The sequence below is a fragment of the Rhynchophorus ferrugineus genome, unplaced genomic scaffold, assembly GCF_030347505.1.
Source record: "Rhynchophorus ferrugineus isolate W39M unplaced genomic scaffold, kcgeb_rfMv2 rfM7, whole genome shotgun sequence".
NCBI lineage: Eukaryota > Metazoa > Arthropoda > Insecta > Coleoptera > Curculionidae > Rhynchophorus > Rhynchophorus ferrugineus.
Window position 1 is genome coordinate 25794254 of NW_027472586.1, and position 26993 is coordinate 25821246.

Consider the following 26993-nt stretch of genomic DNA (forward strand, 5'->3'; position numbering starts at 1 on the left):
GCGGACTTTTTTGTAGACCTTTTTATGGTGTACAATACTGTAGTACATTAATTTGATCTAACTCGTAGGGTTAGGCAGCGTTTTTGCTAATTGCTAAATAAGCCTAAAAAAATAGGTTAATTTACGACATCACGTTAGAAACCTCTAAAATTGCAAAGTTGCCTTAGTATATTATGCATGTATTATACATATAAACCTTCCTCTTGAATCACTCTATCTAATGAAAAAAACCGCATCAAAATCCGTTGCGTAGTTTTAAAGATTTAAGCGCACATAGGGATATAGGGACAGAAAAGGCGACTTTGTTTTATACTATGTAGTGACAAGAACAGAGAAGAAAATTATTCTTGTTGTCTTGGAAGTAGTCAAGGCATTAATAAAGTTTGTCGATCAAGAATAGTAGCGAAGATTTTAGTAACTGATAATAATTAGACATTTAATTTTAAACATAATATATTTTAGTAATGATTTAAACGTTATAGTTGATTATAAATAGGTTGTAGCTAGAATTTTTTGAGAGAGGAAGCAGAGCAATGTGACATTCGGAGAAGAAAAAATGAGGCAGCATTTTGCTAAGATATAAGAAAAGTGTACAGTGAGTACAGTACATACCATCAAATAATTAAATTATAGTGGCGGCTTTTTCATTTGGTTCTAACCATATTGGCTGGGTTTGATCTAAACGCTTTTGATCTTTTTTATGGGAATGTTCAAATAGTTCTTGGGGATTTTGTTCATTGTTCAAATATGTAAAATAATTTAAATATGATGTTTTTATAAAAATAGAAAAACAAAGTCTAAAAAGCATATAGAAATAGTTTTTAATATTTTATTTTGTTTTTTACATTTTATTGTATTATTTCAAAAAATGTTCAATATTTATTTCCCTCCTTATATATAGTTTCAACATTAAATCAATTATTTATCAAATTTGTGTATATTTATTTATAAAAATAATGATGTGTAATATGATGTTTTTATAAAAATAGAATGGCTGAATTGGATATTAATTATATTTTTATTATTTCGTTTTATTCAATACTTTTTTTAAATAAAATGTGTTATTTCCAAAATTTTACCATTTTTATTTACCTCCTGAACATATTTCCCTACTTATATATATTTTCGAAATTTAAACTAATAATCACCTTAAAATTAAGTAAAATATATAAAGATGTATGTACGCATGCGCCAAACTCGGATTATTTTCTGTTTTAAAGTTAAATGGAGCTCAATATGCGCATGCGCCAAATTCGGAAATAAATGTGGAGTAATATATCCTGACTTCTTGTAGATATCAGGTCCAGCGCCTTATAAATGGCAAACGCCGACCGTCAGTGTACTTGTCATCAAAGACAATCTAAAATTTCTTTCGTCCATTCTACCTATATATGCTGATTCCACTTGATCTTCACTTTTATAGCCGTCAATGTATATGAAGTAAACCTTTGAGTTTTTCGTCCTTTATTTGTTTGAAGAGGCTACGTATACTCTGCGGTTTCACATTTCTTTTTGGGGATTTTTTTCATGGACGTTGCAACATTGTATCGTTCCCATTGATAAATACAATTGTCGCAATGTTGCCGCAACTAATCTGAGTTTTAATACATTTAGGCTCTAACATATAAGAAAATTTTAATATAAATAAAATAAATGAACAAATATTCTATTAAATATAGTTTATTTTAACAATATAGTACATCGAATGCATTTACTATCGAAGAACTTAAAACTACAATTAATTTTACAACCACAATAATTCATTTTAGAGAGGTTAGAGTGGTTTTATTATATATACATTGAGGTTTTTCGACTCTAGTATCGGTAGGGTTTTAGACGCTTTTTTTATGTAGTGGTATCCCCCGAAATGTAGTGGTATGTAGTGGTATCCACTTCATTAACAATTGTATATCTGAGTAATGTATTACACTTTCATTAGAGAGCATATTTATGTTTTACGATTAGTTCTTGTTTTTTTCGAGGCAATGAATCCCTGTAAAGTCATTATGATATTACTATATTTCTCTTTAGTTTGTCCTGTTACTATCTGTTTATATCTTTCTTGAAAAAACTTCGTTTAATTACTGCAATATCCTTAATGCATTTGCCATATCTTCGAAACAGTTAGTGTTATTTCTCTACTCATACATGTTAATCAAAGGTTCATGTATATGCTGAACAATAACATACATGCTCATAAAGCTTTCACACTCTATAATACAATTCCTTACAATTAAAGTATATTAATTGTATACTGACCTTTAGGTGTTTCCTCTTCCCTCACCTTGTCTTGGTAATTGTCAGCATTGAATCATAAACCAACAATCATAAAGTTTTATTCAATCCAAGCTGTTTATTTCCAATCTATTAAAATCTAGCTTAAGATTCTACCAATTGTCAATTTCTTCTTCAATGTGTCTGATCGAGCTCATACAATCCGAAGGTGTTATTTTATCGACAATGCATCTTTCCATAAATCCAGACAGTTCTGGTTTGAATAGATTCCTCGACCTGAATATCTATTGTAATAATTTTTTGCAATACCCCAAATCAACTCAATTGGATTAAAAATGCAGTGATATGGAGGAAAACGTAATACTCTGTGGCCATAACATTCAGGGTTAATTCTAAAAAAGTAAATCACATAAAATGTAATTAAATATTTCATTTATATTTACCGAGTAACAATTTGAAATAGTTTATTCTTTAACATGATTTCCTCGAAACTTATTTTATGTACTTTAAGCCATTCCTTAATTGCAGCCTTTGTTGACGAACTAGTTGGGATTTTCTACACCAGTATTCTATATATATATATAAATATATATATATATATATATATATATATATATATATATATATATATATATATATATATATATATATATATATATATATATATATATATATATGGTAGTACACAACAATAAATGGTGGTTCCTCCAAGTTCTTTAAAAGCTGATTTTCAAACTACTGCAAAGACAAGTTATGGTTTATTTCTTACTAGAAAAACAGTAATTCGGCACCAGGAATAAAGCCATTCCTGTTTTCAGCATAAACAAAAAAGATTATATTGTTTTTTTTTTTGAGATATTTTAGTGACCGCGTCCGTACTAATATTCAGTGCAGCTGCACGGCCCAAAAAGTGTTTTCAATAAAAACCACGGGGATTTCAAATTTAATAAAACAAAGCGTTAAAACAACGTTTGCCAGTTTATAACCCGTAATTATAATATTTTGAAGAATTTTAAGACGTTTGGCAAACGGACAACTTTTGCAGGCTCATTCCGATACATGTTCGAACTTCTCTAACAGCATTTTATCTATTTTTAAATAGAATAAAATGGCAAGGATAATATTGTCTGACTGTAAAACGAATTTACAACTTTAGACAGACATATATTGACACTCATTGAAGTCATCATGACATTTTGAAGTGACTATATGTTAGTTGATACAAAGTGTGTAAAACGGGGTTAATAAATAATTCAAAAAATGCTTTTTACTGTTAAAAGGTTTAAAATTCAAAAGATTACAGAGCGTCAAAATTGACTAATTTTTCTGATATGCGCATCCTTTGAAGATGGACGAGAATAAGGCAAATTAACTTTCCTTTCTCGTTCATATTTAAACGCTTTTTACCACTTATGTCACTGTTATTTTAGATATACGTTTCAAACTGAGGTATACGAAAGAATTCACGAATTTTCATTACGAACATAACGTCAGAAAAATCATTAATTTTCAATATTGTTAAATAAAGTAGATAAAAAGTAGATAATATATATATATATATATATAATAATATATATATAGTAATATATATATAGTAATATATATATAGTAATATATATATAGTAATATATATATATAGTAATATATATATATATATATATACAAACTTTCAGATGTTAAAAACATTAAAATTTTCTTAATATCAAACTAATAATTTATGTTACCATTTCATGACCAGATAGTAACTGAAAATAATATGAAACCAATTGGCAGTATGTTTTTATTGTAGAACTACGTAATTGGACATAAATATATCCCAATATCGCTTTTATTACCGTCCAGTGCCACAATGTTCCTTACTAGAACATTAGATATTTTTTATCGTTTCTAAAATTGATTCCATAAAGTTTTATAGTCATCCTAAATTTTTTTATATTTTTCAATCTGTTATTATTCTATTTCAACGACACATTTAAAGTTTAATCTAGAACATTCTTCGTCCGACTTATTGTTATTCTTATTGTTCGAATATTTGAAACGTACATTTTCCATACATGCACAATAACCTAATATAATAATCTGAATTTTCTACATTACTTTTTAGATGGTTATGGATTCTTCTTCGTATATTTAAAATTGCTTTTTATGTTCTTTGTCGAGGAAGAAAGAATATTTCAATTTCAAGTATTTCGTCATGATTTTTCTATTATACCAACACAAACATGTACGCATATTTATGGATATACATATTTAAATTTTTTTTATTTTATTCAAATACGAATAGTAATATAATATGGATTTAAATCATACCGTTTATATGGTGGTCAAATAAATGTGAGGTTAGCGAAAAAATAATTCCGTTTTTACTAATAGTAATCTATATTTATAATTTTGACTTCTAGAAGGCCATTTTTGTCATATTTTTATATTTTGTGCTGGATTTCATATAATAATATTGCCACTAAACTAAATATCAAAGATTATTTGAAGATGAGTATTCCAATATAACAGAGGTGCAAAAGAGCGTTATATGTATGGAATATCAGCGTGTATATTGGTATTGATGTTCTAGAAATGATAATTTCGATACAGCCAACAAGAAACAATCTGATAAATCATATAATTACCAAGAAAGATAAAATATTTCGATTCAATCAATACCGATTTTGTTACATCTATAAAATAAAGCATCCTATAGATGAAGGACGAAGCTGCAGGTTAAAACAAGAGCCAAAAACGAACTTGACATTTACAACAAAGCGGAAGGAAAAAATTCTTAATGAAATAACTCTGGAGTCATAAAATAGAGTACATGAATATCGTGGGGTGCAAGCTTCATTACAGACAAAATGAGTGTTATTTAATCTCTATGTCTACAGATTATCTAACAAGTTAATTGAAAGGTCCCCGATCTGACACATAGATGACTCTACTAGAATTAAATCCATATGTTTTTAGTTAGCTCTAACCCTCAAAAGATCCGTGTATAAATTTGACAGCTGTTAGATCATTAGTTTGTGAATTATAGCATTTTGATTGAAGCAACTTTTGTTATTGTGAAAAAAACGGATAAAAAGGAATTTGACGTGTTGCTTTTTGAAGGGAAAAATACAGTTGAACCAAAAAATTGGCTTGATGCCGAATTTCTGGACACTGCCCCAGGAAAATCAACCACCAAGGATTGGTATGCTAAGTTTAGACGTGGTGAAATGAGCACCGAAGACGGTGAACGCGGTGGACGCTAAAAGAAGTTGTTACGGCCGAAAACCTTAAAAAATCCATAAAATGATTTTGAATTACCGTTAATTGAAATTGAATGAAATAGAAGACACTCTAAAGATATCAACTGAACGTGTACATCATATCATTTACGAATATTTAGGTATAAGAAAGCTCTGTGCAAAGTGGGTGCCACGCGAGTTCATTTTTGAATAAAAACAACGAAGTGTTGACGATTCGGAGCATTGTTTGAAGATGATTACGCGTAATAAATCCGAGTTTTTGCGTGGATATGTGACAATTGATGAAACATCGCTCCATCTCCATCATTTCACTCCGAAATCCAATCGACTGTTATCCGAGTGGACTGCACACGATGAATCCGTTCCAAATCGTGGGCAAAAAGCAACAGTCGGCTGGCAAGGTTCTGGCGTCTGTATTTGTGGACGCGCATGGGATAATTTTCATTTACTACCTTGAACAAGGAAAGACAATCAACAGCGACTATTACATAACGTTATTGGGCCGTTTGAAGAACAAAGTCGCCGAATAACGGCCGGATTTGAAGAAAAATAAAATGCTGCTTCACCAAGACAATTCACAGTGCCACAAGTCAGTGAAAACGATGGCAAAAATCCATGAATTAGGCTTCGAATTGCTACTTCATCCACCATATTGTCCAGATCTGCCCCCCAGCGACTATTTCCTGTTCTCAGATCTCAAAAGAATGTTCGCTGGTAAGATATTTTCGTCGAATGAAGAGGTGATCGCCGAAACTGAGGATTATTTTGAAACAAGGGACATATCGTTCTGCAAAAATGGTATCGAATAGTTGAAGGGTCGCTATAATCAGTGTGTCATCCTTGAAGGGATTTATGTTCAATAAATAAAAACCAATTTTGCAGAAAAATATGTTTTACTATGGTAGGTCGGGGCCTTTTCAATTAAACTGTTCTATATTATTACTATGTATTTCAGTATCATGCTAGAGCTTAAATCTCATAAATGGAAATGATTCGAGTTGATTTTCTCCAGAGCTCGTTTACCTATTTGTCTTGTATCTTTTGAATTGAAGATCAACCATGGTTTTCTTGTGACGGTGCCTTCGATTTAACTACCACTGCACGATGCACTTACTTGATAATATCGATTGCAGATTCAGCTAAGCATAGTTTTCAAGTGGGTTAAACAATAAAATTTGCAGATATACTCCGATAAAGCGCAAATCATAGTTTGAAATGGTTTTGCATTTAGAATATTCTCTAGCAAAAAGTATGTCTAATATATTTTTATTTTCATTATTGCTGTTATCTCAAATCTGGTAACTCGCCAATAATCAGGTAACTCTTTATATACCGCATATTATTTTTTCCTTAGTAATATATAGAAATGTACTACTATTTTTCACTAAGTAAAGTCATCACATAACTCCTGATTTATTAATTATATTCGAGAAGCTAAATTACTGTTACTTCAAAATAAACTACTCGTAGCTATATTAAGTATCCCATAGCTGCTGAGAAATCACCAAAGCAACTGGTAGTTCAAAATTTCCCTCAATACACAAACTTTATTTACATTATATCCCATATCCCATGAAGGATATGGCGTCTCATTATCCTTAAATTGAATTATCATTCGTTCAAGTGATATCGCCTTTTGCTAAAGGATGTTTATAGCTGATGTTACAGAAATTCTATCATACATAGCTAATAACTTGCTTTAATTTAAAAGTATTTTAATATAGCTACTGACATAACAGTTATATACCAGTTAATATTCTCAATTTGTCTCACCAAAATAGCCATAAAAATGAGAGGATTACTTCTTTGTTCGAAAATATTCAAAAGTTAGTTTAATCTCGCGAAGACAAAGGTTAAAATAATTCGCATATTAATTTATTCATTTCACGAAGCAATTGTTCCAAAAGCAATTTGGAGACTAATTATGTTACTAATAAAATACCTTATGTAGTACAAAAACTTAACGCCAATACTTTTGTGGTCGATTTTTAGAGATCACTTTTATATCACTGCCAAGAGCATTGTGTCATTTAAAGGAAATGGTACAAAACTAAAGTCTGATCCATGATGAAGGAACAATACACAAAATCATTATCCTGTTAGAACTTGGATGTATTTTTGCTTTACTGCTAGTGAGGCAAATATTTTTAAAATTTCCAAATTAAATTATATTTAGTAAAGAATGACAAAATATTAAAGTGTAACTCGATTTTGATTAATACATCCGCAAACATATTAAACAAATCAACTAGTCATGAGAAAGCTAAAACTGTAATAAACAACATTAAAAATAAATCACTAATTAATATGATTTCATCAGTTAGTTTCTAAAAGTTTAGATTTTGTTAAAGGCAGGTAATTAAATTTAATTTAGTTAATAATATAAGTCCTTTGATGTTTAATAACTTACGATGGATCAGTGAAGAGGATAAATTATACCTACGACAAAGCTTGTTAGTAAGGTAACATTAGATACTTTCGCTTAGAAAGTTTTTATGGCCTAACGATCGAACTTGGCAACATTCTATATTAAATTATATTAAGTACAGTAATCCCTCGTTATCCGCGGGTGTTACGTTCCGATAAGAGAGCAACGGTTGGTGAAATCGCGGTTGAGGAGGGGAGTATAACATATGTAGAGTTCTGGGTTATGTACTAGTATTACACGAAGGCCTAATCCACAATTGCATATATGAGTAACGTATTTTACTTTCGTTAGAGAGCATATTTATGTTTTACACTTAGTTCTTGTTTCCTTCGAAGCAATGTTTCCGTGTAAAGTCATTATGATATTACTATATTTCTCCTTAGTCTATCATGTTACTACCTGTATACATCTTTCTTTATAAAACAACATTAAAATCACTGCATTCTCCTTAATGCATTTTGTCATATCCGAAAAACAGTTAATATTATTCCTTTCCACATACTTTTTAACCAAATGTTCATGTGTATTTTGAACAATAACCCACATGCTCATAAAACTTTCACGCTCTATAATACAATTTCCTACAATTAAATTATATTAATTGTACAAGGACTTTTAGTTGTTTCCTCCTTCATCACCCTGTCTTGGTAATTGTCAACATTGAATCATAAACCAAAATTCATAAAGTTTTATTCAATCACTGTCACTTTCAGAAACACTAATCTACTTAATAACCAAGCTGCTTATTCCTAATCTATCAAAACTTGCTTAAGATTCTACTATTTGTCAATTTCTTCTTCAATGTGTCTGATCGAGCTCACAGAAACCGAAGGTGTTGTTTTCGACAATGCAATTTTCCATAAATCCAGACAGTTTTGGTTTGAATATCCTACTCGACCTGAATATCTATTGTAATAATTCTTTGCAATACCCCATATCAACTTAAATGGGTTGAAAATGCAGTGACAGGGAGGAAGACGAAATATTCTGTTGCCATAACATTCAGTAATCTGATCCACCATGTATCTATTCTCAGGCTTATTTCTAAAAAAGTAAATTACATAAAATATTTCACTTATATTTACCGAATAACAATTTGAAATAGTTTATTCTTTAACATGATTTCTTCAAGACTTTTATGTACTTTTATTTTAACTTTTATGTACGTAAAAATGTATGTACTTTAAGCAATTCCTAAATTGCAGCCTTTGTTCATGCACTTGTTGGGATTTTACACCCACAGTCACACAGTACTTAGAAAATACAAATGTAACAAAACAAAGTTTATTTTTAAACAAATTAAAGGATTATTGGCTGCTCATTATTTTCTTAACGCCTGTCTATGCCTCTTTATTCGGTTGTAGTAAACCCTCTAGAACATTATTAAACTTCATTCTAGTGAAGGATTACTATAAGCCCAAAACCCTGCAGTTCATGAGCAGATGACAAAATCTTATTTATTCTGTCTAAAGTTAAAGATGCTGTTGATTTTCCAATTAAATCTTGAGAAGTATAATGAGAGGTAAACATTGCATTTTCACATTAGGGTCTATTAAATTTAAGACCTCCGGATGTCCGGGTGCATTGTCAATAAGCAGAAGTACCATAAAAAGTAGTGACTTTGAGGCTAAATACTGTTTAACACTAGGCACAAAACAATTAGTAAACCAGTCTGTTAATAGCGTCATCATAACCCAAGCATCAGAATTTGCTTTCCAAAACACAGGCAGACAATACTTAATTTTATTTTTCAAGTGCCAAAAGGGTAAACGAGCATTGGGTTCATCATAAAATTACCGGAAAAAAATTGGTCCTTAGCTAGCTTAAACCTGAAAAGCGATTGCTGAGATTGCGTGTTACGAGATATTACTGTATTATATATATTTTTTTATTGTTTCCAAATAGAGGTTATATGCTACGATTCATTTATAATAAAGTTTGTAAAAAAAGTGGCTGAAAACCTGTAGACCTACTGAAATGTTATAAACGTGCCTTGACTGACAAAAAATATTAAAAGAAACCTCATAATACAGTATATGCTTGAAAACGTGAAGAACTCTACGAAAGTACGGCTTTACTTTAATGGAGGATCCTTTCGATTAAACTGTAATTCTTGTATTGAGCTGAATAATAAGAAATAGGAATGGTATTGTAGCTTAAGGATCGTTCTAAAAATTCTGTAGATACTACTTTACAATCCCTATAAAAACTCCAAATCCTCCCTTTGGAACAAAATTGATGCAATAAAAACTACATTGCCTATAAGGCATACATATTTTTCTTAAAAAAGATATATAAATATTAACTATTTTATGATCGTAATTGAGTTTCGATCATAGTTTATTAAATTAGTCACATTTTCTCATACTTGGGTAAAGAGAATAACTTAAAAATTACATGTTAATATTACTAAAACTAATTACAGTAACAAATGTTCGTATACTAAAATAAATACAAACTATCTCAAGAACTCACTCAACACTAATTACCATTTTTAAATGTCATTTAATCAAATATAATTGCTATTAAGTTTTAATAATCAACAAAATAAGGTTAGGTCAATTTACTACACCACTGAACATTATAAAAAAGTGTCATAAATAAGATTATTCTCATCAAATCATCAAATCGCATCAAATATAGGTATATATATATATATATATATATATATATATATATATATATATATATATATATATATATATATATATATATATATTCTCTATAATATATTTCATATAACGTAAAATTACACGTCCGTAGTTGATCTATATACAATAGAGACGGTGAAACGATGAACGTATTAGAGTTGGAACTGCCAGCGGATTGGCCAGGTCCAGTGAAAGTTAACCTTAAGACATCTGTTTATAAATTTTTGTCACGGATCTGATGGCTGTTCCTGGTTACTTGGTTAGGGCGTATTTACTTATTTGTAGGGCATATTACATACAATTTTTAGCCCTAAAGATTCTTTCCCCGTATAAGCTTTAACCGTGCCAAATTTCACGTCTGCCGATGCTCCGTTTTCGTCAAAAAGGGAAGCAAAATTTTCGCTAAGTCGGTTAATAAATAGAGGATAAGTGATGAATTGTTGTCATTTTCTATATACTGTAGAACACATATACGGTTTTCAATAAGGGTATTATGACCCATATTTCCGCAGCAAACCTGGGTTTATTACCTAAACGAATGTAGATTCGTAGTTTTTAAGTGAATGTTAAATAATGACATCAACTGAATTACTTTGGATAACACTGAAATACAATATATCGTAGGATGACTCTACGTGCCATATAGTGGAAGCTACGAAGGACTTTCTGAACTAAACAATTGGACTTCAAGGTCATACGATTTGATACCTTAAATTTATTAATAATCATTGTACCAATCTCTTATTCAGATCAGAGTAGTATATATAGTATCAAACTAATAATATAATAATAAATAATAATTTCATGTCGAGTACACAACGGTATATTCTCGCCACAACAGTAACAAGAAAGCTCTGTACCAGAAGCAAACGAACTGTGCACCTCTTGTAACAAGGTACAGTCTCCGTTTGAAATGATTATCTAGCCAGGATCGTATCATGCCTAATCTATATCGAACTATCTTCAATTTTGTAATCATGTTCTCAGACATTTTGCAACTAAATTCAGTCCCATCGGTTTCACCTCATATTTTATTATTTGCGGTTGATTTTTTTAAGCAATGTTAATTCAATACTTAATTAAACCATAGCGCGCGATAAGCCAAGCGATATTCCGATTAACTAAAACAATATTGACACATTAAAGAAGACTCATCATCTATCATAGCAGGACTATGTCACGAGAATAGTAATTAGTAATTCTTAGCGGCTTGTTTTAGATTATTTGTAACCCATAAAAATGATTTATTATATTTCAAATTCTCTGTACATTTCACTAAACACATTTAAAATCAATCCCAATTATTTCTACGAAAGTAAAAGTCAAAGTTCAAGATCAAAAGTCGGTAGACTGACTATTGATAATTCACTTACTATGGAGAGTTTTAATCTCCTCTCGCGACAACCTCACCTGGTGCCACCACATCAGGAAGATGATTTCGAAAGGCTACTGAATCACTTCCACGTTGTACCCGCTGCTATGTCGCAGGAGTAAATTACCACCAACTATCAATTTTATACTCTACAAGAGCTTAATTACATCAGTGATCCTCTCCAGATTAAACACTTCAATTCGCCAACTCTGATTTCAAAGCTCCAGGTAATGCAAAAAAGTTACTCCGTCAAGCTCTGTGCGTTCCGTGGTTTATCAGGAACTGCCAAATTCACAATGAAATTGACACCTCAACTGTAATCGATTTTGTGAACCACATATTGAACAAATTCGTCCAAATTTCAACCCTCCCGGATAATTCCCTCTTAAAATCGCTCTCAGAGTGTCTTGCACCTCAGTAACCCCCAGCTTCCAGTTCAGTCCAAGCGGCCAAAAGCTGCTCTCGTGTCTCGCGCCCTCGCATATTTGCCTTTATTGGCATTCATGAACCTCATTAGATGTCAGCAAGGGTTTGTAAACTAGCTGGGAACCAGCATAAAAAATTATACAGTTTCCAAAAAAAAAACATCTGCGGTTCTAATGTGAAATCTCTTCGAAAGATGCACTTTTCTAATAAAAGAGCCCAGAAGTGCTTTAAATGTTGATTCACGACACATTTTCTACACCTAGAACTTACTAGTATACCCAATAAGCACCAAAATTAAGATTCTAGTAAGTTGACATTGTAAACCAAGCAACTGAGAATTTTTCAACGTTTAGATATGTATCCGCCTTTCAACGTCTTTTATTAATTTCCTAATAGTCTCATTTTTATCTCAATAGCAGAATCGAAAATGCAAATATTAAAAACTCCTTAATTCACTTTAAGTGACGATATAGTCTGTTATTACTTTTTTGATGTACTGGATGTGGTTTATGTAGGTATTTTATATTTGGATGATATTATTTTCAACTCGTACATTCTCAAATATCCAACATGGATTCTAGATGTGTCCTCGTAGCGAGTTTTTCTCCAGGATCAATTTATTCCTCACATTTATGGGTACCTACTTCCGTTTTGCGATTAAGGGTAGGCAAATCAGTAAAAAAATCATGGAGGATAAGATCTGATTAGAGAATATTTAGGAAGGTCAGGAAATTATTGATATATTTCTAGGCTAATATCTATGTTGTGGCCACGCTATTTTTAAACCTTTTTCTTAGATTGATTTGTCTTGCAATATTGGCTCCAAATTCGAAAACCACTTCCCTATTTGAGTCACACCTCTCGTCCAGTAGTATTTTGTTCGGGTATACATGCAACAAGCATACACTGAGTGCCACATTTTAATCATACGGGGAGTGGATACCCAATCAAATGTAATTCCACTGCTTTCAACAAGCTAATATTTTGAAAATAATAAAGAAGTTTCACTAAAACCACTGTAACTTTTAAACCAAAAGCAGATTCTCATAAAATATTGCAACGTGTCGTTTAAAATTAACACTACTAAGTTTGCTTCAATTGGAATAAAGAGTTTTGTCTTAAAAATACTGTCGGAGAATACCGATACCGTCGTTTTGAACGTATTGGTCAAGAGATTAAGAAGTTGGGCGGCAGTGTCAAGTTTAACCCATCAAGCAAAATGCTTGCAAGAGAAATATGGAAAAATATAACGTTATAGTTCATAATATTACACTTTATTCCATATTATGGAACGTTGAAAACTAAAAATTACTTAAACGATTGAGACCTGATCCGTTTCTTAAAATAATTTTGACCGGAATTTCAGCAAAAAGGGGAATCAGCAAATTTGTCCCCCCAATTTGGAGAATTTTACTTGAGTATTGGGGAATATTATATATTTACATTGGCAACCTTGATCCCCAGAATTTAGATTATTATATAATGTAAAGTAATCTACTCAAAAACAGCTTCTAAGTTTTTTCCAAAAGGACGGATCGATATTAAAATGTGTGGGGATGTTAAAAAATGTATTTTTGAATTGAAAAGCGGTATGCGTTGTGGATATGAGATGTTGAACCTTGTATAGTTAAAATGTTATCAAACAACTCGTTTCAATATGTTTAAATGTGTGTGATGTTTAACCATCTTGATTTTGGTTTTGCCAGAAATGAGGAATATTCAAAAACACTACACGGTTGCGATTCAATCAAGTCTTAAAACAATTTTGAAGATAATTTCTGGGAAATCCGTACATTTTTTCTCCCCAATTTGGGGAATTAGACTTGAATTGTTAGGTAATTGAACAAAATGGCATTGGTAGCCCGTATATCCAGAAATAGTTTATCATCTAATAAATAATATTAGTTTGTTTTTCAAATTAGACAATTTCTCGACTAAAACTACGGTTCTAACTATTTATCTAATTTTCATTGCTATGGAGATATTGTGTCAGTAATTGAATAATAAAGAACTAGCCAAAGAAAACTTTACCAAAACAATTAGGCTACTACAAAAAATCGAAGAATATATTACACGGGTTAAAACAAAATTTGACTTTGACTTTAAATCATTAAATTCCAATTCTTTGGGCCATAATTAGACGAAAAAATGGCAATGGCATGAAAAAGTTTGCTTTTTTATTTAGGAAACCGCTTGAATGATATTTTTCAAAATTTATGGTGTTAATTTTTAATTAAAAATGAAACCAAAATAACTTGCAAAAAGTAGAAAATAATTTAACAGTACACGTTTTTACTTTTTCTTTTATGTTCATAGGTAATAGCTCTTAATAAGCACGAAACATAGTCTCCCATCATGTTTGCATCGTACTGGCCTTGGTATCGTTGTTCGAAGCTCATAGTGTCCTGGTGAAAATGTTCTCCTTGCTCTTCTGAATACGCTTCCATGTTGTTTTTGAATTTATCTAAATGAGCATGCAATATATGAACTTTTAATGACATCTCGGAGCCCATGGCCATAATGTTTTTAGCATATTTTCAACTTGCTATTTTTAGTTTTCCGTTTTGTTACTTCCCAAAAATCCAGAAACGACTGTTTTAAAACTATTCCAACTCGCTTTTCGAGTACGATTCAGTAGCGTTGGAAATTGTCATGGGCGAAAATTTGTCTGATTTGCGGACCGACAAAAACCGCAGCCTTAATCTTTGCTTCTGATAATTTCAGGAAAAAATTCCTCAAGTATTCAAACGCTTCTGAGGTTTGATCCAGTTTTTCAACTTAACCTAGCTTAATGTGCAGAGGCGGCATTAACACTTTCCCTGCTTCAACAATTGGCTCAAATTTTACGTTTTCTTTCCCGACACAATGTTTTGCTCTTACAGGCCATGACCGTTAAGTATTATGCTTAGCATCCGCTCTGAAAAAATCCAACCATTTTAAAATCTTCAATAAGCTGCCAGTTATACTCGTGATATTTTACAAATACAAGCAAAATTTTAACACTTTCATAATTTTCTTTAAGATGTATTGAGTGTGGGAAGAGATGTGAATTCATTTCCATTGTGTAAGCTTTTTGTAGAGCTGTCAATGAATAAACGCCATTTGCTAGGAACACAAAGTATGCCAATTTTTTCGAACATACCTTTTGTGTTAATGCAGAAACAAAGTCCATCTTCTTTTGTGAAAAATGCTGAGAATGTTTTATGCTCAGTTCGGTGATCCTTGATATTAATATCATCAAGCAAATTCCACTGTTTTAAGCGAGAGCCTAAAAGCTCTGGCTTATTTTTTGGCAAATTTAAATCCCAAATTAAATCACTAAAATCTTCTGTAGTAATAAGATGGTGTTTTGGTTGTTCTGGTGTAGGTAAACACTGCTTATCGGAATTTTATGAGAACTAAGAGATGAGCTGCTTTCCGCGATAATTTTTTCGGTGGTTCAGGTACTGGTCGTGTCAGATCATGTGCGACTGGAGCAAAAGAGGACTCCAGATCAGGATATTCGATAGGGTTTGCATTTTTACCTCTACGTCTTTTACTCGGATTCACAATGCGAAAGTAGCAGTCGTTAGCGTGATATTTTGGTTCTCGCCCGATTCTTGGTGTTGCTCATTTCATTAACCTTTTCTCACCTCGATACCAACCTAAAATATAGAAAGGGAATTTATATGTTTAATTCACTCTTTTATTAAAATTTGCTGATTACCTTCCAAACATCTTTTACAATTATTAAAAGCAATATGTGGAGCCCATATCTTGTCTTGATTTCGAACAGGATAGCTATAATATACTTCCTAGGCTGCACAGACAACATGAGATGTGTTTAGTTCATATTTTACGTCTCGAACTTTAACAAATTGCCCACGTATATAACAAAATGCATAAATTTACACTTTCGCGACGACATTTTAAGGTATTCTAGATTCGTACTAAACAGCTTATCATTTTTTATCACTCTAGTGTCATCTATCAGCGCTATGCGAACGTTTCAACCACACTCTGATCGCGCGATATTTTTAAATGTATTAAAAATAATTAAATTGTATAAAAAGTTCAAGTATAAGATTTATTACTATAACTATTACAAAAGCAAACTTTATACCAAAAAAAAAATTCTTTTCGCTTTGTTCATAACTAAGCTGAAAATTATAAAATAAATTTTAGGACAAAGAACGAACAGTTTTTCGTAGAGTCGTGTTATCATTTTAATAGTAGCAGTTACCGCCATTTTTCATTTAAATGAGGAGCAAAATATTAAAATACATTGCTTATCAAAAATTTAAATATGATACTAACCTGTCAATTGAAAAGTCCACGGCCTACCATAGTAATTTATTTTTTTTTTGGCAAAATTAGTTTCTTTTCATTCAACATAATTTCCTTCAAGGATGATACAACTTTTCGATACCATTTCTGTAGTACGATTTCTCCTTTGTTTCAAAATAGGCCTCAGTTGCAGCTCATCTTCATTCGACGAGAATTTCTTCCCAGCGAGCCTTCTTTTGAGATCTGAGAACAGGGAATAGTAGCCAGAGGCCAGATCTGGATATTACAGTGGATGAGGAAGCAATTCGAAGCCCAATTCATGGATTTTTGCCATCGTTTTCATTGACTTGTGACATGGTGCATTGTCTTGGTGAAGCAGCACTTTCTTTTTTTTTTTTCAAATACGGCCGTTTTTTGGCGATTTCGTCCTCCAAACAGTCCAGTAACTCCCTGTAGTAGTCGCTGGTGATGGTCCTTCCTTTTTAAAGGTAGTCAATGAAAATTATTCCATGCGCATCCCAAAGTACAGATGCCATAAACTTGCCAGCCGACTGTTGCGTTTTCCCACGCTTTGAAGCGGGTTCATCGTGTGCAGTCCACTTGGATGACTGTCGATTGGACTTCGGAGTGAAATGATGGAGCCATGCAATTCGGCGCCTGAACTCGGCTCAAGCGCCATTTATGTGTTAGGCCGGGAACTTTTCAATTGACTTGTTTGATAATTAAATACGACATGAAATAATTAAATAAATCATTAAATATATAAATATACTTTTAATTTAAGGCTCTTCTATATACATAAATATTAATGTTACTTCAGAGTCACTAAATTTCGATTTGTCACAAGATCTATATTAAGTACTACACTGGGAACAACAACCTGTACGACATTTGGCTTTTACACTCCCTACGTTCGATATATCTTATGATGCCCAAGAGACCCGATACACTAGACCGTTAAAAAGGTAGAAGCCGGAAAAACGAAACCAGCTTCGTGTTTCAGGTCGTATTTAGGGATTCTCAATAATAAATTCGGCCCCAGCTAACCAGCTGGCGTTAATAATGGCTATTTATTCTATCAAGGACTTAAACGATTTGTCAGGTATTTGTTTCTGACGTCCTGCGGGAATTTTTTCTGTTTGACATCAATTAAAAGTGTCCCACACCTACCGAATTGTTGGCTCGGTGGTCATGGTAAACATTCAGGGTTGCTGAAATAGAAATAAAATGTTGAGCACAAAATACCTATTACATTAAATTACAAGGATATGTATCAAGAGTATTGCTTAAAAATGTTTCATCCGGCTTGGTGGCGTAGTGGTAAAGGCGATGGGACGGTCCTCCTACTGTTGCGATAGCCGGGATTTCGAATCCTGCTGGGGCATGGTCGTAAATTTATGTTTGTAATTGTTTAATATTTGTGAATGTTCTAGGCAGGAGTGTAAAATCCGACAAGGAAAATGATCCCAGTTACAGTACTAACCAGGCTGGGTAAGACCGGATGTCTTTTGGGATGATTTCTAAAATTGGTCACTCGCCTGTCGGTAGGCTTAATGCTGAGAACCGTGGTTCGGAGCTCGTGTTAAACTTTAGGCCCAGTCCAAGTAAACCCATAGATGGTTAAAAGAGACTTTAAAATATATATATAAAAAATAGATTTCTGCAAATGTCTTTTCTATAGAAATAGTTATATCATCAGATATAAAGAAAAAATATATTAGGTGCTTGATACATTTTTCAGATTTTTTGTTGATTTATATCATGTAAAAAATAGGTAACAGCTAATTTGATTCTTTGGAAATCTTATCAATTCTTTTCTGTTATTTGCGTCATTTTTCAGGTAATATTTAAGCAATACAATAGGCATATATAGAATGCGATATCTCATGTATAAAGTTGTAGCCAAATATATATATATAGGATTTTTCTAGATCACCTGATGGCAGGCCTAGTGAATTTATTTACCACAGGAGAAAATTATAGAAGTAGGGTTAAAAAATATTTATATTGCAAGAAAAAATTAAAAAATATAATTTTTATAGAATATTTTATGTAAATATGAGTTAACATTTATAAAAGACATTTTCAAAATATATAAGAAAACAATATCTACTCTTGCAACTATTCGGACAACTTATTTCTTAATTGTACACTCTAACAGCTCTAAATAATATGAAGTAAAAATATATAAATTAAAAAAATATTTGTCCAAAATAAAAATAAAAATACATTGTTTGAATTTACCTCGTACTCCATTTAAAATATTTTAATATGTACTTAATTGGACACTACCCATAGTATCATATCACATTTTATATGTAGCCATGCAAAATTGTTCATTCTTGCCCTTTGCTGACCTACTTATTTTTTCATCAGCCAAAACAAGCAACATATATTTATTATTTTTCTTATTGCATTACCTCTGCTCATGATGTTGAATACAATTAATTGTTTTAAAAAAGATTATCATTTGCTGACATAATATCTGAATTGGAATTTTCATTAATTTTAACATCTAGATAATATAACATAATAGCGCAATAATAAAAATATATGTAACAATATTAGTTTGCAATATTATGACACATACACTTAGTTCTTTGCCATTTTGATGTTATACTGTCTGATTTTTATCTGTATGAAGTTGAAGACACAGATTCGTGTTTCAACAAGATCTGCGAAGAAACGCGTATTAACACACATAATAACATATTAAGTATTTCAATTAATTTTTTTATGAATATTTGAATGAAAGCTTCATTATATAAGAAAGTAATTGCATTTTGGATAAGCAATGATCTTTCACATTTGGTCCTATAATAATCTGGTCGATCTAAAGTACAAAGAATAAAAGTTTCTGTTCGTAAACTTGATGTAGCGGATCATATGGGGTTTTCTGATGTTTATCGTTCTTAGCTGTTAAAAATCATTTTTGTGATAGTAAATTTATTTTAATTTTGCCATTGTCATAAAAATTGCCAAGAGCCATTGATTTTAATAAATCAAAAACAATATTTGAAATATCAGAACAATTATTATTTGAAATCAAAATCTCTATAATAAAAGATTATTTTTGTTTATTAGTTATTTTGATCATCGATTTTAATCTATTGGTAAATGTGCAGTATCATTGTTTATAACTCTGCAGTAACTTAAACTAATTGCTAATTTCCATAGTGTTGAAATTTCTCTACATAATATAACATATAATTTCTATTGCTTACTTCTTTGTAAAGCTTTTTGGGTCCAGTTTTTATGCTTGGTTTGTTCAACTGTTGGGGTTAGGATCCTGTAGTCGCCGTGTTTATCTCAGTCCCTCTGCACTTTATCTCCATATATCACCCTTACGGAACCTTATAATGTTGATATCTCTGATATTTCTCAATTCTCCAGAAAAGTACTTTTTTACAACGCGATATATTCCAAGTTTTAAACTATTTTTCATTTGGTGCAAACGTTTGGAAATGCTGAAAACAGGAACGTAGTGTTTGGGTATGTTTTTGCTGAGCTACAAGCTCTTGTTGCTCTTATATTGAGTTTTTAATTAACGAGCCTTGCTTCGGTCTGAATGAATTAATAGTTTCACTAATTATCTTTATTCTTCTGCTCAAATAACCAAAGAAACATATAAGAAGATGAAGCAACCACCAACGAATTACTATTTAAACTAATAGCAAAGCTGGACAGAGAGGAAAATTGATTGAATATTTTTCCGAAGGAATTAAAAAACATTAGGCATGTGGTCTCAAGAACCAGAAATAGCAAATAAAGATATTTGAATAGAATGCTAATGGAATCCAGCAACATCACGATAAACTACAAGTATTCCTAGATATGCCGATATTTGCCCAATCAGAAACCCATTTGACAAAAGAATCCTTTATAAAATTTAGAATATATAAATTTTATCATACTATGCATCCAGGAAGAAATGCAATAATAATTAAAAATAATATTTGCGAACATCAAAAACCTGGGCTCAGTACAACATAAAATCAGGTAACAGCAGTAACTATTAAATTAAGCAGATACAGGGTTACAATAGCCACAATTTATTGTCCTCCAAAATACAATCAAAAAAGGTAAATTAATTGAATGTCCTAAGCAACATGGGAGAAAAATTTATATTTGGAGGTTATTTCAATGCAAAAATTACAAGATAGGAATCCAGAATGAAAACAACTAAAAGCGATGAACTGCATACAGTAGCTGCTGAACTAAGATGTAGTTACATGTCAACTGGAAAACCAACTTACTGGCCGACTGATCAAGAGAAATCTCCAGACCTCTTAGATTTCTTCATAGTAAGAAACATTACATCCAACTATATAAAAATCGAAGAAAATTTTGAACTAATTTCAGATCATGCGCCAGTAATTCTGACGGTGAGCGAAAATAGAATAAGAAAAGGAAGAAACCCAACGTTAACAAACAAGAGAACAAACTAGGAAGGAAAATTGCTGAAAAATTGAACAAACGATTTCAACTAAATATAATCCTCAAGACAACCGAATAATTAAATTTTGAAGCAGAATAATTCGTAGTAGATATTCAACAAGCTACTGCAATAATACTCGAGATATTAAGAGTACAATTAAAGGAATTAATTATCCAAAAAAAGTGAAGGAAATGGTAACTGAAAAACGAAAATTACGAAAAAAATGGCAGTAAAATAGAAAACACTTGAAAATAAATCTACTATACTTTGAACAAATAACTCAAAGACTGAAAAGGGATATATTGGAAATTAAAAACAAATGCATAAATGGCTATCTGAGAAATTTATCAGATGATAAAGAAACTGATTATTGTCTCTGGAAAGCCACGAAATATCTAAAGCGCTCATGTCTATGCAGTCCACCTATAAGAGCCCTATGTGGGAATTGGGCACGTGACAATAATGTTAATAACACTGCTGTCAGTAATATCTAAAGTTTTTGAAAAACTCCTGTTAAAAAGAATAGAACCGATCATAGAACGAACAAACCTAATACCAACACATCAGTTTGGGTTTATTAAAAAGCATTCAACAATTGACCATGTCCGCATAATAACAGATTGAAAAAGCCTACGAAAGTAAAAAAGTATGCTCAGCTATATTCTTAGATGTAGCACAAGCCTTCGATCAGGTGTGAAATAAAGGCCTTGTTCATAAATTACGGAAAATGTTACCAAAACAACACACCGAACTAAAATCGTACATAACAGCCAGAATATTTAGAGTTAAGCAAGAATAAGCTTACTCTACAATAATGGAAGCTCTCCCACAAGGAAGTCTACTTGGGCCAGTGCTTTATCTACTCTACACTTGTGATATACCACAAATGGAGAATATTAGGATGGGTAGATTTGCTGATCATACTACGATTATAGCTATGGGAGACAATAGTGAAGAAGCCTCACGAAAATTACAACAGACATGTTACAATATAAATAATTAGACACAAACTTTCAAAATAAAAATTAACGAAAATAAATATGCGAATGTGCAGTTCACCTACAATCAGACCGTACAAGCACCAATAACATTAAATAATATTAACATTCCATAAAGCAACAACGCTAAATATCTCGGAATTAATCTTGATGCAAAACTTCACTGGAAGGAACATATCTTATAAAGAAGAAAAGAAAAGAACTGGAATTGGAATATAGGAAAATGTATTGGCTAATTGAAAGAAAATCATAATTATCAATACATAATAAACTACGGTATAAGGAAATACTGAAACCTATCTGAACATTCGAAGTTCAATTATGGGGATGTTCTGCAAAAAGTAAAATTAACAAAATACAAAGTTCTCAGAACAGAGTCCTGAGAAGTATTGTGGGCGCACCCAAATACTACAAGAATTACTTCCTACATCGAGACCTTCAGATACCCACAGTCAATCAAGAAATTAAGAGAATTGCAAGGGGGCGTGAGGAAAGAATCCATTCTCATGAGAATATTGAAGTATTGCAACTTTTGGATACCACCAAAGCAGGACACAGACTCAAAAGAATCAAACCATCTGATCTTGTGTAGTGTTGTGTAATGAGGTGCATATAATAAAATTACAGCAGTATAAAAATTATTTTACCAGAGACTGAGATAGAGCCGATGGGTTCTCCTAGTTATATACCTAGATTTAACTTCGTCGGAAACGAGTACTTACAATGTAATAATTAAATAATAAAAAAATCTTCTGCTCGCCTTTATTTTTTTTAGACCCTGTAGCCTGTGAAAGAAATTTTTATCTCTATACGCGCCCCAATGATTTTCAGTGTGAATTGAAACATAGGTTGCTAATTTTTATTTAATGATTATTGAAAAGTCCAAATTATTTATTTTAGTATATATTATATATCATAACTTTAGTCCGAAATCACTTAAATTCTCGAACTAGGGTCTTGGTTATGTCAGTTTAAATGGCACAGAGTTTAATAAGGATTTTAAGTTAGGTTTTGATATATATAAGAGTTGAAATTTGAACAGATTGTAACTACAGTGCCGAAAATAATATTCAGGGTTCATCTTCATTAATGCTTCTTCCTATTGTGCTAAGTTAAGTAATGATCAAAGTCATTGATGCTTCAAAATTAATTCTTAAAACTCTTAATTAAACTTAATATAAAAACTCATAGAAATTTGAAGCTTCAGAGAAATTGATACAACATATTTTGGTTGTAAGTATCCATGGTTAACTACGACTTTCTCATTAGTAGAATATATTCTGAGTAAAAATTCTGAAAACCTCTCAAATTGAACTGATACCAAAAAAAAAGCGTTTCAATAATTGACCTTTAAAATGTTATTATCTGCAGATGCCTTTAAAAAATGTTACATTTGATGCTCGCTATGCTCAACAATATAAGAAAAGTAAAACAAACATGAATGTGATATAAAATTGCTGATATTTCAAGATTATATGTCGAAATTAATAGCTAAAATATTACTACTTTCAATGAAATAAATACGGATATGAGAAAGATTCAAGAATGCATCATAATGTTACAAATATCAACAAGGATATTTTTATGATGAACAATTTCGTAAAATAAATCTGAAATATTTTTATAAAAATTGGTTATTTAATCATATTTGTTATTAACCGAAAAGCCAAGAAAACACAATATTTTCCGAAGAAAATGCCAAAATTTTACTAGAGGGCTCTGATATTCCAAAGGCATCCGATATTTCGGTAAAAAGGTTCGTCCAGTAATTAAGTATAGGCGAAAAAGGTAAATAGGGAGCGTTTATTGCCTCCCTGAAGCCGTTCTAAAGAATAGAGATGGAAATTACCCGTTTTTTTCATTGGATTTTTCATTTAAGGTCATAATGGCGTCGAGGTTGACAGATTAAGTCTTTGTTCGGTTTTAGAAATAATGCAAGGGGTTGAATGGATAATGAGCAGAATTTGGTCGGAAAAATGATAATGAAATTTTGATGTCCAAAATTTCAGGGCATTACATCGTATTTATGAGGCTATAAAAATATTTTTATTACAATATATAAAGTGTATAAAGAATAATGTTCATATAAAGGGTGTTTAAATTTTAAGCACCATACGAAAAAACAATATTTTTTCACTGTTGAACAATATTTTTAAGATAATGGATGTTCGCAAATTTCTTAAAATATTTCAATTTCAATAAAATATATTCATTCAACTCCTTCAAGTATAAGAGTACTGGAAATATATATTTTATTGGTCAAGATTAAATGACACAAGAACTAAAACTTAATTACCTTATTAAGCGAAAAGTGTTCCTTAGATTGATCACCGAACATCAATAAATTGTTTTGAATAAAATCATCCAGGCAATGAAGTAAAGTTCTTTGTTAATCATCAACATTTTTTCAAACATTATCAGGAGTTAGGAGAACCTATATAATTAGACCTTGTTGGAAAATGAGGCCGGACTGTAGCCAGGTGTACGGGAAAGTCATTACCGACTTTCTTTGAAAAAGAAACCTACATGAATATTCCAGAAAACTGAAAATTTGATTTATTCAAAGTATTGGATACCTGATTCTATACATATTGCCCATTTTGAAGGCAATTTATGGATGCCATCCCAAGAAAACTGCTTTGTCTTTGAGAAAATCCATTCATCGAATTATTTTCTAATTTCTTCGAAATTAGCAAAGAGCTACTCTGCAAATGCGTGTCCCATTGATGCGAAAAAATCATAGTAGGACGGGCTAAAGTCTGGAGAGTACGGCGGGTGCTAAAATATGTTCCATCCAAGTGCTTTCAACGCTTTCTTAAACGGTATTGCTTTATGAGATGGCGAGTTATCGTGCTTTAAAATACTTTAACTACCATAGTAAAACACATTTTTTGGTCAAAATTAGTTTTTTTACTCAAGATAATTTCCTTCAAGGGTGATACAGTGATTATAGCGACCCTCCAACTTTTCGATACCATTTTTGTAGTACAATTTGTCATTTGCTTCAAAATAAGATTCAGTTTCGGTGATCACCTATTCATTCGACGAAAATTTCTTCCCAGCGAGCATTCTTTTAAGATCTGAGAACAGAAAATAGTCGCTGGAGCCTACCTGTGGAGAATACGGTGGATGGATGGATTTTGCCATCCTTTTCATTGACTTGTGACACGGTGCTGGTGAAACAGCTGTTTTTCTTCAAATGCGGCCGTGTTTCGGCGATTTCCTTCAAACGGTCCAATAACGCTATGTAATACTCGCTGTTGGTGGTCCTTCCTTTGTCAAGGTAGTCATTGAAAATTATTCCATGCGCATCCCAAAATACCAACGCCATAACCTTGCCAGCGTACTGTTGCGTTTTCCCATGCGTTGGAGCGGGTATATCGTGTGCAGTCCGCTCGGATGACTGTTGATGGGACTTCGTAGTGAAATGACGGAGCCATGTTTCATCCATTGTCACATATCCCTCATACCCAAATATTCGTGAATGACATGATATGCACGTTCAGTTGATATCTGCTATTTCATTCAATTTCAATTTACGGTCATTCAAAACCAGTTTGTGGATTTTTCAAATGTTCTCGTTGGTAACAACCTCTTTTGAGCGTCCACTGCGTTCACCGTCTTTGGTGCTAATTTCACCACGTCTTAACTTAGCATACCAATCCTTGATGGTTGATTTTCCTGGGGCCGTGTCCGGAAACTCGGTATCAAGTCAAGTTTTTCCTTCAGCTGTATTTTTCCCCTCAAAAAGCAATATTTTATCAACACGCGAAATAAATTTTTATCCATTTATTTCACAATAGCAAAAGTTCTTCATTCAATTCACAAATTAATGATCTGACGCTTCTCAAATTTTTACACGCATCTTTTGAGAATTAGGGCTAACTAAAAAATATATGGATTTAATTCTAGTTGCGCCATCTGTGTGTCAGGCCAGAAACTTTTCAATTGATCTGTTATATCTTGGTATAAGGTTTCAATAGTTCGTTGTATACCACGCCATTCTGGCCCCATCAAACACAGAGCATTGTCTTGTGGCCAAAAGACCTTGGAGTCGATCGGCCGAATTCGCTAGTTCACAACCACGATTTTTGAACTTAAGATTTTCAGAATAATTATACTTTTCATAACCGGTCGCTATTCGATGTAGAAATGACTTTCGATCATACCCTTGATGTAGTATTCCACTGACGATTTTAGGATTTTCTATTTCCTGTCAATCAATTCATGTGACACCCATCTTCCCAGCTTTTGGATTTCCTCCACTGATGGTAATAGATCGCTAATCGTTTCCTATACCACCTTTAACGCTTCCTCCAATTGTTTTTGAGTTAGGGTTGGGTCTTCTACCAGGTCAATCTTTTGACACCACTTTTGAATTTTCGAAATCACACCTCACATGTTTTTAAGGTTAGAGCATGCTCACTATAACATGTCTTCACCAGCAGACAGTGACTTCCAGCGATTTTGTTATTTTAATTAAATAAGAACATTAATTGGTACCGAAAGTACAGGTTTTCATGAAAACCATTTCAGGCATGAAACTTTTTACAGAGTTATATATCTATGACCATGTTACGTTCGTATAATATAGAAAGTAGAGTTACAGAGTAATAGGGCCGCGACGGGACCTGATTGGTTCACTTCATTTCTATGGTGCACTCATAGTTTATTTGTTTTGGGCACTATTTTCAGTATGCCTTACGCAACAGACAGTGAGTTTAGCTTCTTATAACATTTAGAGATTAAATTATTAATTCATGAGTATATATTAGTCGGTAGTACAATAAGTAAAAGGCATTCTCGACCTAGGAAGCTCGGATCCACAGATGGCAGTATCATCGTTTTCCATTGAAACATCCTAAACTGTCTGGGTTAAACATGAATTTATGATGGTTAACGCGTGCGATACAAACGTTTTATAGATAAATATATAT

The 26993-nt window shown here is 32.0% G+C and overlaps 1 protein-coding gene and 1 pseudogene across 2 annotated transcripts in view; one reads left to right on the forward strand and one right to left on the reverse strand.

The window, feature by feature from the left end:
• NPFR (Neuropeptide F receptor) overlaps nucleotides 1-26993 on the forward strand; it is a 245932-nt gene that overhangs the window by 51720 nt on the left and 167219 nt on the right. The window lies entirely within an intron of this gene.
• On the reverse strand, nucleotides 14986-16261 carry LOC143200212 (uncharacterized; annotated as a pseudogene).